This window comes from Zingiber officinale, chromosome 1B (genome assembly GCF_018446385.1).
Source record: "Zingiber officinale cultivar Zhangliang chromosome 1B, Zo_v1.1, whole genome shotgun sequence".
NCBI lineage: Eukaryota > Viridiplantae > Streptophyta > Magnoliopsida > Zingiberales > Zingiberaceae > Zingiber > Zingiber officinale.
In genome coordinates this window covers 90702505-90719277 of record NC_055986.1, presented here as the reverse complement: position 1 = coordinate 90719277, position 16773 = coordinate 90702505, and the positions used below count along the sequence as shown (strand labels likewise).

The 16773-nt window shown below is 42.7% G+C and overlaps 1 long non-coding RNA gene across 1 annotated transcript; it reads left to right on the top strand.

The window, feature by feature from the left end:
* The first annotated feature begins 404 nt into the window (after nucleotides 1-404).
* On the top strand, nucleotides 405-1156 carry LOC121978021. Its single transcript, XR_006111127.1, has 3 exons — nucleotides 405-689; nucleotides 776-916; nucleotides 1019-1156. It is a non-coding gene; the product is annotated as an uncharacterized LOC121978021 (long non-coding RNA).
* The last annotated feature ends 15617 nt before the right edge of the window (nucleotides 1157-16773 follow it).

Genomic DNA, 16773 nt, shown 5'->3' with positions numbered 1-16773 from the left:
GACAGGTCGATGGGCTAACCGGATGTCTGGTATGAAGTCCAAGCGGGTCGACGGGCTGATCGGACGCTTGGCGAGAAGTCCAGCTAGGTCGACGGACTGACCGGATAACTGGCGAGAAGTCCAAGTGGATCGATGGGCTGACCGGACGCTTGGCGAGAAGTCCAACTTGTGAGATCTCGAGAAAATTTAATTAATAGGGTTATTTGGAAAATAGCCTTATAGAATTTTTTTGGAATTTTTAGAAATTTTCTAGGAATTTTTTGGAGCTCGTATGACGGGTTTTGAGGGGATTAATTTCGGGTACGGATTAAGCCTATTTGGGATACCCATTTAAGAGAGGAAATGCTTTTATTATATAATCCCTTTTCTTTATTTCCTTCTTCCCCCAAAAGTGCCGACCCGACCCTCTCTTAGCTGATCTCCCCGATTTCCTTCTCCCCTCTCTTCTTCCCGATCACTCTCTGTTCCTCGCAAACAACTCGACGCCGACGGGGCTTGCAATCGTCTTCACCGCCTGAGGAGGAGGTCGCCGGAACCTTACTAGAGGTCGAACAAGGAGGCGGATCCTCCTGATCTCCTGTTCTCAGGTCTTCCCCGAGCCTTTCCTTCCCCGATCCTTCCTCTCAGTTTTGTCGATCCTTTCTTCCCCGATTCGATCGCTGGCTTGAAGATGCCCTAGGGTTTCGAAGGTAAGCTATTAAACCTAGCTGTGGATTTTAGAGCTTCGGTTTTCTTCTCTGTTTACCGATCCTCATCTTCTTGGCGGTGGAATTAGGTCACGGATTTGGAGAGGTTGGAATCAGGGAGGTGTTGTTGGATTAGGGGAAGGAATCAGATCAGACTCGTGCTAGGTTTTCCCTTGATCGGATCAGTGGACCTCCACCTCCTTGCTGTAGATTGAGGTCTCGAATTGAAGGTGAGTTCTAGTTGGAATTATGTGTTGCTTGATCAGAGATCACCATTTCATGTTGATATGTGATCTTTGCTTGATTCCTTCTTGATCCGGGTGATCCAGCAGGTTAGGTACTGTGGGGTTTTGGTTGGTGGTCAGTAATTGCATCCGGGCAGAAAGGTAGATTCTAGCAGCTCATTCGACAGGACCTCTTTCCGGCAGCCCTCTTGTTGACTGAGCTTGAGGTATTGTGTATTGATTGATACATGTTCTAGAGGAATTAGGTTTCGTGTGATTGATTAGTTGAATGTAGGTTTTGTTCTTTGTTTTAGATAATTGATCTTAGATGTAGATCATATTGAATTAGGGATAATTGGATTTCATGGTCATGTGTTAGATGATTAGATTTAATTGCTTAGATTAAATTAATGGAATGATTAGGGTTAAGACAATTAACCCTAGTCAACTATTGGATTTAATTTAAGATTGGATTTCTAATCTAATTGGTGATTAGGGATTAGGTAACTAAACCTTAATTGACCTTTAGATTAATTAGGTAGGTTGTGATTGATGTGATTAGGGTTTTGCCCTAATTTAGTTTTAGGGATTTTATTTAGCTATTCATTGATTTAGCTAAATAAAATATATATATTGTTTGTTGACACAGGACTCTGATTCGAGACGGGCGTCTCGACTTTGGATTAGGACTGGATTATACCTTCTCTTTGAGGCGGGTACCCTTTGACTTATCTTTTGATAGTGTCTTATGATATGTGCAGTTTATATATACTTACTAGTGTTGGTAGTTAGTATTTTCCTGGATTTAGTTTAGTTGATACCTGATACATGCTTCTACTGTTATCTACTATACATTAGGTTGGTATACCTTTACTTCTTACCATGTGTATATATGTGCTCGTGGATATGGATATTTATAGTGCTTCACTATGCTGGATTAGTTGTTATACGGATATGTGATGTTGGGTTTATGCTGTTTATTATCATCGTTATATATGTGTTTGTCTGTTTGGCATCTACACATATGGAGGATATGTTCAGGTATGACATATTGTAGCCGCATGCACCATATCACATGATTGCATGCTGGGCGATTGACGACTCCATTATTGTTGAGCTCGTCGGCCGGCTACATTGACCTGCGCACCACGTGACCACTGCATGGGTAGTGGCACAGCACACAGGGTGTGTAGGTTGCCCGGTGGTGCTTCGCTGGAGGCTCCACTCATGGGTAGTGTGATAGGCAGCGTGGTAGCACACCGGGGTCCCTCCCCGTCATTGTGTACCGGGAGATGAGAGCATTGCGCTCCCTCCTATAGTTGAGGTTGGAGGATAGGTGTACTCCGGTGAATCCCGTCCACTCGGTCACTCTTCAGGGGTAGTGACGGCAGAGTGCACGGTGTCACAGCCCTACCCACGCGGTCTCACCATTGTGTGTGAGATGCTGACTGGCGTCAGGGGTGACCATGTCATATTGCATCATATGCACAAATTGCATTTATTGTGATTGTTGCATATTGGATGGTGCACTTGGGTGACTGCATATGATTGACATGCATACAGGATACATGCGTATTTGCTCTGACTATCTTTATCTGTGTATGTCCACAGTCATTCGCCCAAGCCTCGCAGGTGAGTACAGTTTATTTCAGTTATGCACTTCTTATATTCTTGCAGTAGATTGTATTTCATGCTTATTGTTGGTTACTGCAGTTTATTTAGTTATGCATACCTGTTATACTTAGTAGACTGTACTATATATGTATACTGTTAGGATGCTGTACCGTAGGATTGTTACTGGTAGTTATATGTTGCTGTACATATCTATTGGATTACCTGCTGAGTTCTTTGAACTCACCCCGTTGTTACTATTTTTCAGGTTGAGGCCGTCGGGAGATATTCCAGTCGCTAGCCCCCTTGTCGTGAGGATTTCTAGATATCGTTTTCTGTATTCGCTCTTATACGTATACTTGTGATGTGAGTTTGTATTGTGGACTTTATATCGAACATTTGGGTTTGTTACTTTGTTTTCCGCTGCGAATATTTCATTACTTCGTGGATTTCGTTTCTTCATTGTAGTGGAGTAGGATGTGTACGTATATCTTCGTTGATTTCTATATCATCTTTTCTTTATATAACTACGTGGATTGTTCATATTATATCTGTGTAGAAATGTTGAATATAACTGCGTGGATTGTTTACTATTTGTGTGTATTGTTCCGGCCGAGTGTGGCCGAGGTAGAGATATATGTATTCTGAATTCATATTGTCACCCGTACAGGGGAGATGTTGTCGAAATTTTTCGGACAGGGACTACCTGGGGCGTGACAATATTTTTGGTATCAGAGCTAGGCTCCGATTTCAGATTTTTGTGTCCTGGAGTTTGTTAGCGTATCAAGATTTTCGGGATTTTATCTGATACCAATTTATTTGGTATCAGAGCGACTTTCTGATACTTGTTTCTCGTGTTCTGGAGTTTACGAGTTATTTGGGTGTTTTCGGATTTGTACGGATTTCGTCGACTTACTCGTTTCGGAATTTCGAGGTATTTTGACGAGGTTTTATTTGTTCTATTTGGGGCTAAGCAGCGACATGATATCTCCAGACGGCAATAGGTAAATCAGGTAATTTTATAGTTTCCATACCTGTAGTGATATCTGGATAACATTTTTTTTTACATATATGATACGTGTTCTAGTACTTAGACGTGGTCGCACATGTATGAGGGCGATCGATTCTCTAGAGACAGAGTCTCCAGAGAGTTCTGTTAGGGTTGAGCCTGTCCGTCAGGTATAGACTCCTCAGGGTATGGTGACCACGTTAGACTGTCAGATCCTGACGGTTCCGACTTCAGAGGTACCTACCTCGCCTGTACCGCCAGTAGTACCTACAGGGTACCACCACAGACATCTGTGCTGGTTACTACATACTCGGTACCTGCACCAGCAGTACCGGTTACATCTTACCCGGTACCGCCCATCGTACCTTTAGTCGTCCCTACTTATGCCTACTCTGTAGTTCCACTAGTGGTTCCTACCCCGTTTATGTGGCAGCACCAGTGGTACCTCTTCCAACCTATCCATCAGTACCACCCATAAGATCAACCCCAGTGATTCTGCCCAGTGCCGCAGCGATATCTACGGATATGGTTGTAGCACGAGCATGGATCCCAGCCTTGGTGGAGTTGGTGAAAAGCCAATTCACGCTATTTCGCGGGGAGACTGATCCGAGCGTGGCTCAATCTTGGATAGAGTCTATGGAGCGGACATTCTTTTACATGGCCTGCTCCGAGTGGGAGAAGGCTGAGCTGACTGCTTACCACTTACGAGACGGGGCAGAGATCTGGTGGGACACACAGTGCTCGATTATAGGCGAGCAGCATGTTATATATATGAGATTTAGAGAGGCATTCGAGAGTCAGTGTTTTCCCCGGGCGTATCAGATGACACGTCGGCGGGATTTCCTGAGTCTTCGACAGAATAACCGCTCAGTGATGGAGTATAATGCCGAATTTAATCGGTTGGCCAGATTCTGTCCTGAGTTAGTTGTCGATGACAAATCTCGTATGTTTCAGTTTGACCAGGGACTGGACGGGCATCTCCAGCTGAAGATTTATGGTTTTAGTACTTCATCATACATCGAGACACTGGATAGGGCTCTTATGATTGAGTTAGCTCAGCAGAGAGCGAATGCGGATAAGAAGAGAAAACAGATTGATCGGACTTTCGGACAGATCCACCAGCCACCGACTACGGGACAGCAGTAGAGCAGTCGCACTCAGATGGGTCAGGGTACTTCTGGGTCATCGGGACGACTCCAGAAGTCAGGATGATCTTCATTTGGACGTTCCTGGTCTGCTCAACAGAACCGGAAACAGTCCACGGGTGACTCTCACTGCACCCGATGCGGGTCTCGAGATCACATCATTTCTGCGTGTACTCTGGAACAGTCAGTTTGCTATTATTGCAAATTGCTTGGCTGAACATGAGCCAAAACTGTTCGCTGAAGGCTCAGCATGTAGCTTCCGGGATTTATGTTCCGAGAGGATAATTTGGTCAGTCCGAGACTCAGCGAGGAGGGTTGAAAGGCCAATCTTTGCATCGTCAACAGAGGACAGCTCCCCCTGCAGCAGCTGTATATAGCATGCACGGGCAAGAGCATTCCGGTGTTCTTGTGGAGTACCCCACGGTATTCCGCCTTAGTGTTCTCCGGTATTAGTCGTCAAGAAGAAGATGGTACTCTGAGGTTGTGCATCGATTATAGGCAGCTGAATGCAGTGACTATCAGAAATAAGTACTCCTTGCCACGGATTGAGAATTTATTTGATCAGCTCAGAGATACATCAGTGTATTCTAAGATAGATCTGCGGTCTGGATATTATCAGCTGAGAGTTAGAGATTCTGATATTCAGAAGACAGCATTTCGCACTAGATATGGACATTATGAGTTTTTGGTAATGCCATTTGGGCTTACCAATGCTCCTGCAGTATTTATGGATCTGATGAACCGTATCTTTCTGGAGTACCTAGATCAGTTTGTTATTGTGTTTATCGATGATATATTGATCTATTCACGTTCCGAGGAGGAGCATGCGCAGCATCTTCGTATAGTCTTGGAGACTCTGCGACGACATCATCTTCAACAAGTGTGCATTTTGGCTTCCCTCGGTTGGTTTTCTAGGACATGTGGTGTCTAGCGAGGTATTTCAAGAGATCCAGAAGATCGAGGCTATCGATGGCGGGAGAAGTCGATCCGAGATCCGCAGCTTGGGATGGCTAGATATTACAGATGATTCGTAGAGGGTTTCTCGGATTGCTATGCCGTTGACACGCCGACCTGGAAAGGCGTGAAGTTCACGTGGTCGAGGCTTGCGAGACCGCCTTCCGGTGAGCGGAGATTAGTATCGGCCATTTTGTTTTACCTTCCGTGATGATGGATTAAATACTACAGACACATCTCTTCGGGCTTGGTATTTGTTTGATGACGGTAGGGGTAGTCTCCTGTGCTTCTCGTCAGTTGAAGGAGCATGAGAAGAACTACCCAGTACATGATTTAAAGCTAGCCGCTATTATCTTTGCTTTGAAGATTTGGCGACATCATCTTTATGGTATTACTTTTGAGATTCTTAGTGATCATGATACGTCTCAAATATATTTTTACACAGAAGGAACTCAATCTCCGACAGAGGAGATGGATGGCGTTCCTGAAGGACTATGATTGTACTATTAGCTACCATCCGGGTAAAGCTAATGTGGTTGCTGATACATAGCAGGAAGTCCAGAGGGACTTTAGCTTGTCGAGTTTTAGTCACGGACTTTATTCATTCTCCGAGTTGGGCCTTGAGGAGCAGGGATGCGGGGTATTCTAGTTACCATGGTTGCTCAATCGTCGACGAGGATTCAAGAGGCCCAGGAGATCAAGCATTCTCATTAGACCATATAGCTTCCGGACGAGCCGAGTTTACGAGATGATGAGGGATTGTTTATTTCGAGGTAGATTATGTGTACCTCGGTCTCACCCGGTCATGGAGGTTCAGGAGGCTCATCGTTCTAGATTTGCTATCCACCCAAAGGGACCCGTATGTATCGGGATTTGAGGCGTTCCTAGAATGGTATGAAGAAGGACATCGCGGAGTTTGTTGCTAGATGTCTTATCTGTCAGCAGGTGAAGGCTGAGCACCAGAGACCTGCTGGGTTACTTCAGAGGATCCCTATTCCAGAGTGGAAGTGGGAGCCTATTACTATGGATTTCGTGGTAGGATTGCCTAGGACTCGACGAGGCCATGATGCAATTTGGGTAATCGTTGACCGATTAACCAAATCCGCACATTTTATAGCGATCCGGAAGACCGATTCGCTGGATCGATTAGCAGAGCTATACTGTCGTGAGGTTATCAGATTACATGGTGTACCGTTGAGCATTATATCGGATAGAGACCCACGGTTTATGTCCCGGTTTTGGCAGAGTCTGCAGCAGGCCTTGGGCACACAGCTCCGTTTCAGTACGCCATTCCATCCGCAGACAGATGGACAGTCGGAGCGGACCATTCAGAGTTTGGAGGACTTGCTGAGGTCTTGTGTTATGGACTTCGGAGGCAGTTGGGAGGACCACCTGCCCTTGGTGGAGTTTGTCTACAACAACAGCTATCATTTGGCTATCCAAATGGCACCGTTTGAGGCGTTGTATGGTAGACCGTGTCGGACACCCATCCTCTGGGAAGAGGTTGGGGAGGCCCAGCTGTTAGGACCTCAGAGAGCTCAGCAGGAGGCAGAGTTAGTTCGCACTATCAGACGGAGGATGTCTAAGGCTCAGGACCGTCAGAAGAGTTATGCTGATCAGAGACGGAGACCCCTAGAGTTCTCCATTGGTGATCATGTATTTCTTAGAGTTTCACCCACGAAAGGGGTGAGGAGATTTGGTCTCCGAGGAAAGCTAGCTCCCCGATATATTAGGCCATTCCAGATCTTGGAGAGGATTGTAGCAGTAGCTTACCGTCTGGCGCTATCACCATCTCTAGCTGGCATTCACGATGTATTTCACGTATCTATGCTGAGGAGATACGTATCCAATCCGGCACATATTTTGTCAGATATACCAGTTCTCATTCAGCCTGACGTTACTTACGAGGAGGTTCCTGTACGGATTCTGGACCATAGAGAGCGTCAGTTGCACAACAAAACTGTCCGGTTGGTTAAAGTTGGATGGCAGCATCATTCTGATGAGGAGGCTACTTGGGAGTTGGAGGATACGATCCGAGCCCGATACCCTCATCTTTATACTTGAGGTATGTGGGTTAGAGTTTCTTTCAGCATTTATACTGTTTGGGTATATTCTAGTGTTTGCCGTTGGTTATAGCGAAATTTGGGGACCAAATTTTTATTAGTAGGGGAGGATGTGAGATCTCGGGAAAATTTAATTAATAGGGTTATTTGGAAAATAGCCTTATAGAATTTTTCTGGAATTTTTAGAAATTTTCTAGGAATTTTTCGGAGCTCATATGACGGATTTTTGAGGGGATTAATTTTGGGTACGGATTAAGCCTATTTGGGATACCCATTTAAGAGAGGAAATGCTTTTATTATATAATCCCTTTCCTTTATTTCCTTCTTCCCCCAAAAGTGCCGACCCGACCCTCTCTTAGCCGATCTCCCCGATTTCCTTCTCCCCTCTCTTCTTCCCGATCGCTCTCTGTTCCTCGCAAACAACTCGACGCCGACGAGGCTTGCAATCGTCTACACCGCATGAGGAGGAGGTCGCCGGAACCTTGCTAGAGGTCGAACAAGGAGGCGGATCCTCCTGATCTCCTGTTCTCAGGTCTTCCCCGAGCCTTTCTTTCCCCGATCCTTCCTCTCGGTTTTGCCGATCCTTTCTTCCCCGATTCGATCGCCGGCTTGAAGATGCCCTAGGGTTTCGAAGGTAAGCTATTAAACCTAGCTGTGGATTTTAGAGCTTCGGTTTTCTTCTCTGTTTACCGATCCTCATCTTCTTGGCGGTGGAATTAGGTCACGGATTTGGAGAGGTTGGAATCAGGGAGGTGTTGTTGGATTAGGGGAAGGAATCAGATCAGACTCGTGCTAGGTTTTCCCTTGATCGGATCAGTGGACCTCCACCTCCTTGTTGTTGATTGAGGTCTCGAATTGAAGGTGAGTTCTAGTTGGAATTATGTGTTGCTTGATCAGAGATCACCATTTCTTGTTGATATGTGATCTTTGCTTGATTCCTTCTTGATCCGGGTGATCCAGCAGGTTAGGTACTATGGGGTTTTGGTTGGTGGTCAGTAATTGCATCCGGGCAGAAAGGTAGATTCTAGCAGCTCATTCGACAGGACCTCTTTCCGGCAGCCCTCTTGTTGACTGAGCTTGAGGTATTGTGTATTGATTGATACATGTTCTAGAGGAATTAGGTTTCGTGTGATTGATTAGTTGAATGTAGGTTTTGTTCTTTGTTTTAGATAATTGATCTTAGATGTAGATCATATTGAATTAGGGATAATTGGATTTCATGGTCATGTGTTAGATGATTAGATTTAATTGCTTAGATTAAATTAATGGAATGATTAGGGTTAAGACAATTAACCCTAGTCAACTATTGGATTTAATTTAAGATTGGATTTCTAATCTAATTGGTGATTAGGTATTAGGTAACTAAACCTTAATTGACCGTTAGATTAATTAGGTAGGTTGTGATTGATGTGATTAGGGTTTTTCCCTAATTTAGTTTTAGGGATTTTATTTAGCTATTCATTGGATTTAGCTAAATAAAATATATATATTGTTTGTAGACACAGGACTCTGATTCGAGACGGGCGTCTCGACTTTGGATTAGGACTGGATTATACCTTCTCTTTGAGGCGGGTACCCTTTGACTTATCTTTTGATAGTGTCTTATGATATGTGCAGTTTATATATACTTACTAGTGTTGGTAGTTAGTATTTTCCTGGATTTAGTTTAGTTGATACCTAATACATGCTTCTACTGTTATCTACTATACATTAGGTTGGTATACCTTTACTTCTTACCATGTGTATATATGTGCTCGTGGATATGGATATTTATAGTGCTTCACTATACTGGATTAGTTGTTATACATGTTGGATATGTGATGTTGGGTTTATGCTGTTTATTATCATCGTTATATATGTGTTTGTCTATTTGGCATCTATACATATGGAGGATATGTTCAGGTATGACATATTGTAGCCGCATGCACCATATCGCATGATTGCATGCTGGGCGATTGACGACTCCATTATTGTTGAGCTCGTCGGCCGGCTACATGGACACCACGTGACCACTGCATGGGTAGTGGCACAGCACTGGGTGTGTAGGTTGCCCGGTGGTGCTCCGCTGGAGGCTCCACTCATGGGTAGTGTGATAGGAGCGTGGTAGCACACCGGGTCCCTCCCCATCATTGTGTACCGGGAGAGCATCGCGCTCCCTCCTATAGTTGAGGTTGGAGGATAGGTGTACTCCGCATCCCGTCCACTCGGTCACTCTTGGGTAGTGAGGGCAGAGTGCACGGTGTCACAACGCGGTCTCACCATTGTGTGTGAGATCTTGATGGCGTTAGGGACCATGTCATATTGCGTCATATGCACAAATTACATTTATTGTGATTGTTGCATATTGATTGTGCTTTTGGTGATTGCATATGATTGACATGCATACGGGATACATGCGTATTTGCTCGACTATCTTTATCTGTGTATGTCCACAGTCATTCGCCCAAGGTGAGTACAGTTTATTTCAGTTATGCACTTCTTATATTCTTGCAGTAGATTGTATTTCATGCTTATTGTTGGTTACTGCAGTTTATTTAGTTATGCATACCTGTTATACTTAGCAGACTGTACTATATATGTATACTGTTAGGATGTTGTACCGTAGGATTGTTACTGGTAGTTATATGTTGCTGTACATATCTATTGGATTACCTGTTGAGTTCTTTGAACTCACCCCTTTGTTACTATTTTTCAGGTTGAGGCCGTCGGGAGATATTCCAGTCGCTAGCCCCCTTGTCGCGAGGATTTCTAGATATCGTTTTCTGTATTCGCTCTTATACGTATACTTGTGATGTGGGTTTGTATTGTGGACTTTATATCGAACATTTGGGTTTGTTGCTTTGTTTTCCGCTGCGAATATTTCATTACTTCGTGGATTTCGTTTCTTCGTTGTAGTGGAGTAGGATGTGTACGTATATCTTTGTTGATTTCTATATCATCTTTTCTTTATATAACTGCGTGGATTGTTCATATTATATCTCTGTAGAAATGTTGAATATAACTGCGTGGATTGTTTACTATTTGTGTGTATTGTTCCGACCGAGTGTGGCCGAGGTAGAGATATATGTATTCTGGATTCATATTGTCACCCGTACAGGGGAGATGCTGCCGAAATTTTTTCGGACAGAGACTACCTGGGGCGTGACACGACTAGCTAGGTCGATGGGCTGACCGGATATCTGGCGAGAAGCCCAGACGGGTCGAAGGGCTGATCAGACGTCTGGAAGGTGAGTAAAGGTAAGTCACTGGAAGGGAGTGACTGTGAGGACGCTTTCCCGGGAAGGGAGTATTAGACGTCGATCCGGCTTAGATCCATTTCGGATATCTAAGTCGAGATCATGACTAGAGTCCGATCTCAGAAAGACGGAATCTAAGTCATACTTTTTATGTCAAACTTATAAACTGTGCTAACACTCTGTTTTGCAGGATATACATTATTTATTTGCCTTGGACTAACCTTGTCTTGCAGAAAAACTAGTTTCTGGAGAAAGGTGGTCCGGGCGCCCGGAGGGGATCCGGGCGCCCGTGAGGCGATTTTTATCCAGATCGCGCGTCGCCACGTGGAGCTCCCTGGTTGGACCTGCCACGTCTCACCAGGGCGCCCGGAAGGGATCCGGGGCACCTTGAGTCTCATATAAAAGGAGGGTCAGGGGGGAGCTTCATATACAACAATTCAAAGAGAGATCTTGTACCGCTTGCCCTGCTACTCTGCGCTCCTGTGACGCTAACAAAGCTCCAACAACGTGCTCTTTCTTCTTTGGTTAATTTTCTTGTCGGTATCGCTTTAATTTTCATTAGCATTTCAACACTTAGTTTGTAATAATTTTTCGAACTGCTAGTGATTGCCCACCGAAAGCACCCTTGTGTGCGGGCCTTGGAGTAGGAGTCGACACAGGCTCCGAACCATGTAAAACTCGTTTGTGTTAGCATTGTTTTTTTTATTTCTGCTGCGTGAAACTCTTTTCGAACGAATTTTGTATTTGATATTCAACCCCCCCCCCCTCTATCGAAACATCACGATCCAACAACTATGGGAAGGTTAAATATTTAATTTCCTTAAAAGGCTTTGTCTAGTCGGTGGTGGTTGCTCCCATATCCAAGAAGGGCAAGTCTCGTCATGCAGTACTGGAAGTCAATTTTGGAAATAGATATTTAATTGTCTTCGTGACCTAGGTGATTTGGATCGAACGTGTTAAGTTCAGCAGGAGATCCAAGTCTAAACCTAAAAGAACAAATAAGTTAAATTTAGGATCAAACGTGTTAAGTTCCGCAGACGATCCAAGTTTAATTTAAAAGAACACATGGTAGCTAGGAAAAGGTTCAGACCTTTGTACAAAATTTTTGTACAGTGGAACCGTTAGACTTTCCGAGTAGCAACCAACAATTGGTATCAGAGCTAGGGTTTTGCCTCTATGTATTTGGTATTAGTTTAATTATGCACATGTCATACATAATCTGGGCAGGATAATAGTAGGATGTGCTAACTTTGTGGATGCAGGATCCAACTATTATAGCTTATAGATATTGTGTGTGTGATTGGACCCTTGGACATGTCAAGGGCATTTTATTGTGTGTGCATGATTATATTATAAAATACAGCAAGAGCTGTATTTAGTTTTATTAGGATTTAATTTTTTGATCTAGATACATGTACATTCTTTCGAGGAATATAGAATTGAAAAATGTAAAATTCTATTTATGTCACGGATTGAATCTTGCAAGGCGTGGAGTGCACCACAGCATCCGATAATGGCTTAATAAGTTCTATTTGTTGATGACTTGATAAGATCCCAATTGTGTGCACACTACAGAGATAATCTAAGCAAAATTCAACAACCTCTTCAGCAATATAACATTCAACTATACAGCCTTCAGGACAATTGCGATTTCACACATAACCTTTCAAAATCTTCATGTATCTTTCAAATGGGTACATGTACCTATACTAAACGATCCACATAATTTCACCTCTAGCACAAGATGAACAGTTAAATGAATCATTATATCAAAAAATGATAGGGGGAAATACTTTTCAAGTAAACATAATATCGTCATAATCTCTCTTTGCATATCATCCAACTTTGAGACATCTATCACTTTATTACATAACACATTGAAGAAGAAACACAAGCGAGTGATAGTATGTCTGATATGTGTAACAACCACCCTTCTTACTACTACTACTCTCTAAGGATGACCGTTACTTAACTACTAACTCTACTTAACCGGTATGATTAAATATCACATGGAAACCCTAACGAAAAATTTCGACAGAGTTTCCCCTGTACTGGTGACCAAATCCATAGTACATAAGATATATACGCAGCCACAGGCGGTTGGAACTCATTTTTCACAACCACGCAGTTATAAAAACAATAGTAAAGACAACTAACTATATCACTCCATAAATAATTAAAGTGACTAAATGCATATGCGGAAATAAACTCAACTACAATCTCACAAACTTCATAATAGTGTTAAAGAAAAGAACTAAAGCATAAACTCTAATCAAATAGGTCCTGCAGGTTTGATGACACTCTCTGGATCTCTCCATAGTCGCAGTCATCACACACCTTCATCACCACCACCATCCTGTCGTCTCCCTTCATATCTTAGCTTTTCCTTTATCTGCAGTAGGAGGAAAGAAAAAAAGATCTATAAGAGAAAACGCTTAGTAAGTACTAATCTATCTCACAAAAACTCGAAGTGCATAAAAGTAATGCAATAATACTGAAACTGAAATGCTAAAGCAAAGCTGCATGTACTCATGGTATACAGAAATAAAATTGAATACTAAACATGCTCACTAACTGACAGGAAAGTAATGAAGCAACTACTGTAAGCTTAGAATTAAGGAACTAAACTTTTATTGATTCTAAGCATAAACTTGTTTCATTTTCTTATATCTTTACACCAGAAATTAATCTTTTAATTTATCTTTTACTTTCTTCTTCTTTTTCTTTTTCTTTTCTTATGCTAGAAATTAATCTTTTAATTTCTCTTTCACTTTCTTCTTCTTGTTCTTCTTTTCTTTCTTCTTTTCTTTGGGCCCAGGCTTAGTACCATCTTTGTTTTGCGCGCTCTCTAATAGTGACTGGGGTAGCGAGCCTCCAGCCCTATGAGTATAAAGACCTCGGTCTTACCAGGGTCAAAACCTCGGAATTGGTCACCTGGATTTATTTAACGACAACCTCGGAAGTCGGGTACTAGCCTCTTACTTTAATTTACTTGTTATCTCTTTTTAACTAGACTTTAGTCTTTTTCTTTACTCATGCTTCTTATAATTCTTTATTGAAGCCTATTAGAATCCTATAGATATATCTAACAAGTATAAGATTACAACTAACCAAGCATGCTATATAAAAATAACATAAAGGAAAGCAAATCTGAACTCTCTCTAAGCATGTTATCAACAAGGCAAGATAAAAGAAAAATCTGAACTTCTAACATGCTGTAAATAAAGGAAAAGAAAGCACATCTGAACTTACTAATCACGCTATAGAATGGGGCAAAAGAAAGTAAGTTTGGGCCTTCCAAACATGCTATAAAATAAGGCAAAAAGAAGCAAATCTAATCTTACTAATCATGCTACAAAATAGAGCAGAAGAGAACTAATTTGGACTATCTAAACATGCTGTGATAAGAACAAAAGAAAGCTAATTTGAACCTTCTAAACATGCTGTGATAAGAGCAAAAGAAGCAAATCTAATCTTACTAATCATGCTACAAAATAGAGCAAAAGAAAGCTACTTTGAACCTTCTAAACATGCTGTGATAAGAGCAAAAGAAGCAAATCTAATCTTACTAATCATGCTACAAAATAGAGCAAAAGAAAGCTAACTTGGACTTTCTAAACATGCTATAAAATAGAGCAAAAGAAAGTAACTTTAAGCTTTCTAAACATGCTGTAAAATAGAGCAAAAGAATGCAACTTTACACTTTCTATCATGCTATAAAAACAGGGCAAAGGAATCCCTTTTTGCTGGAATTTATGGCAGCAATTAGACTTACACGGGTACCACATTTAAGAATTAAAGGCACGCTTAAAAGACAACCATAGGCTGGAATCAGGGCTGTCCGGTTTAACAAGAAGTCAAAACAGGAATTCCATGCAAGAGATGCTCTAATCTACCCGGTATAAAGAGCTTCAATTCTGTAATAGCATAAATTTAACTAACAGCATGAACCAATATCATAATCAAGGAACTAATGGCACCAACAGGGAGTGCTATATTTCCCCAACCGAACACCTCTATGCCTTGAAAACTCTCGGCAGTTCTAACACAAGGAGAAACAAAACCTCAAACAAGGGTTGTTCGGTCTGCTACAATTGGAGCATCTCCATTACAAAACTCAAAACTCTCATGCAATTAGGTATAACCGTTCGGCTTGACAAACAGAGCAAGGAAGGAAAAACCCTAGCACAAAATTCTACTCGGCACTGTGAAAACCGGAAGCAAAGAAATCCAATCGAAGCTCGGAGCGACTCCTACCGCAGGTGAGTAGTACTTACTCTTGCTTTTAGGACTTACAACCGGAAGGAGGCAGCTAGGGCTTCGCGGAGATGAAGACTTCGGCTTCTCCTTTGTGCTCACGCATTCTCTTCGACGAGAGGAGCTCGGATCCGCAAGGTTCGTCGGAAGAAGACCTTCGTCGGCCGCCGGAGATGAAGCTAGGGCTTCGTATCTCTTCGCTCAGCAGGAACGGCGCCGTCGCACGCGAGAAGCAGAGGAGAAGAAAGGGTTTCGGGAGAAAATATCTCCTAATCCCTCCTAACTTATCCTTTTATAACTAGGTCTAACTTTGTTCTTTACTATAACTTTTATATATCTCGCTTCATACTTTTAAACAAACCACACGTAGCCCAGTTGGTTGGCTACGTCCGGTTAGGTCGGGTTCGGCTGGAGGTCTTGGGTTCGAGTCTCACCTTCAACGGTTTTTGTCAAAACTTCTTTCTTTTTGTAAACCTACTAAACGACCTCCAAAAATTACGTAAAAGTACTCTAAAAATTCCTAAAAATCTCTAGAATATTTTAAAAGCATTTCCAAATATTTTTATGGACTTTTAGAACTCGAAATAGGGAAAATTGGGTTGTTACAATCCCCCATACCTTATAAAAAGTTCGTCCTCGAACTTAGAGTAGCTCCTACTCTGGATACTTCTGTCTCATACTGTCCTCCCGCTTCCAAGTGATTTCCTCGTGCTTCTGGTTCTGCCAGACGACCTTCACTAGTGGTACTTCTTTGTTTCTCAATCTCTTGACTGCTCTGTCCACTATCTTTGTAGGTCTGCTCTTATAACTAAGATCCTCTTGGATCTGCACTGACTGAGGCTGAATCACTTGGCTCGGGTCGTGGAGACACTTCTTTAGCATGGAGACATGAAATACATTGTGTATTGCTGACATGTCTTGTGGCATGTCCAACTTGTAAGCTACTTTCCCAATCCTCTCTATGATCAGGTAAGGTCCTACATAGCGAGGACTTAATTTGCCCTTTTTGCCAAATCTCATCACTCCCTTCATAGGAGCGACCTTAAATCCCCTACTTGGAATTCAAGTGGCCTACGACGTGTGTCAGCATAACTCTTCTGTCTGCTCTAGGCAGTCTCAATTCTCTGTCTGATTTTCTGGATCGCCTGGGTGGCCTCGTCTATCAGCTCTGTCTAAATACCCAGCTCTACTTCCATTTCTTTTCTCTCTCCTGTTTCTTGCCAGCATATGGGTGATCTGCATTTCCTGCCATATAGCGCCTCATAAGGTGCCATCTTGATGGTGGCCTGATAGCTATTGTTATAAGCGAATTTAGCTAAGCACAAATACTTGCACCAACTTCCTTTGAAATCTAGCGCACAAGCTCTGAGCATATCTTCTAAAATCTAATTCACTCACTCTGTCTGTCCATCAGTCTGTGGATGGAAAGCTGTGCTGAACTTGAGTTTGGTGCCTAGTGCATTCTGAACGCACTCCCAAAGGTGTAAAGTGAAGCGCCCATCTCTATCCGAAATGATAGATTTAGGAACTCCATGAAGTCTGACTACCTCTTTAACATATAGCTGGGTCAACTGCTCTATGGAGTGGG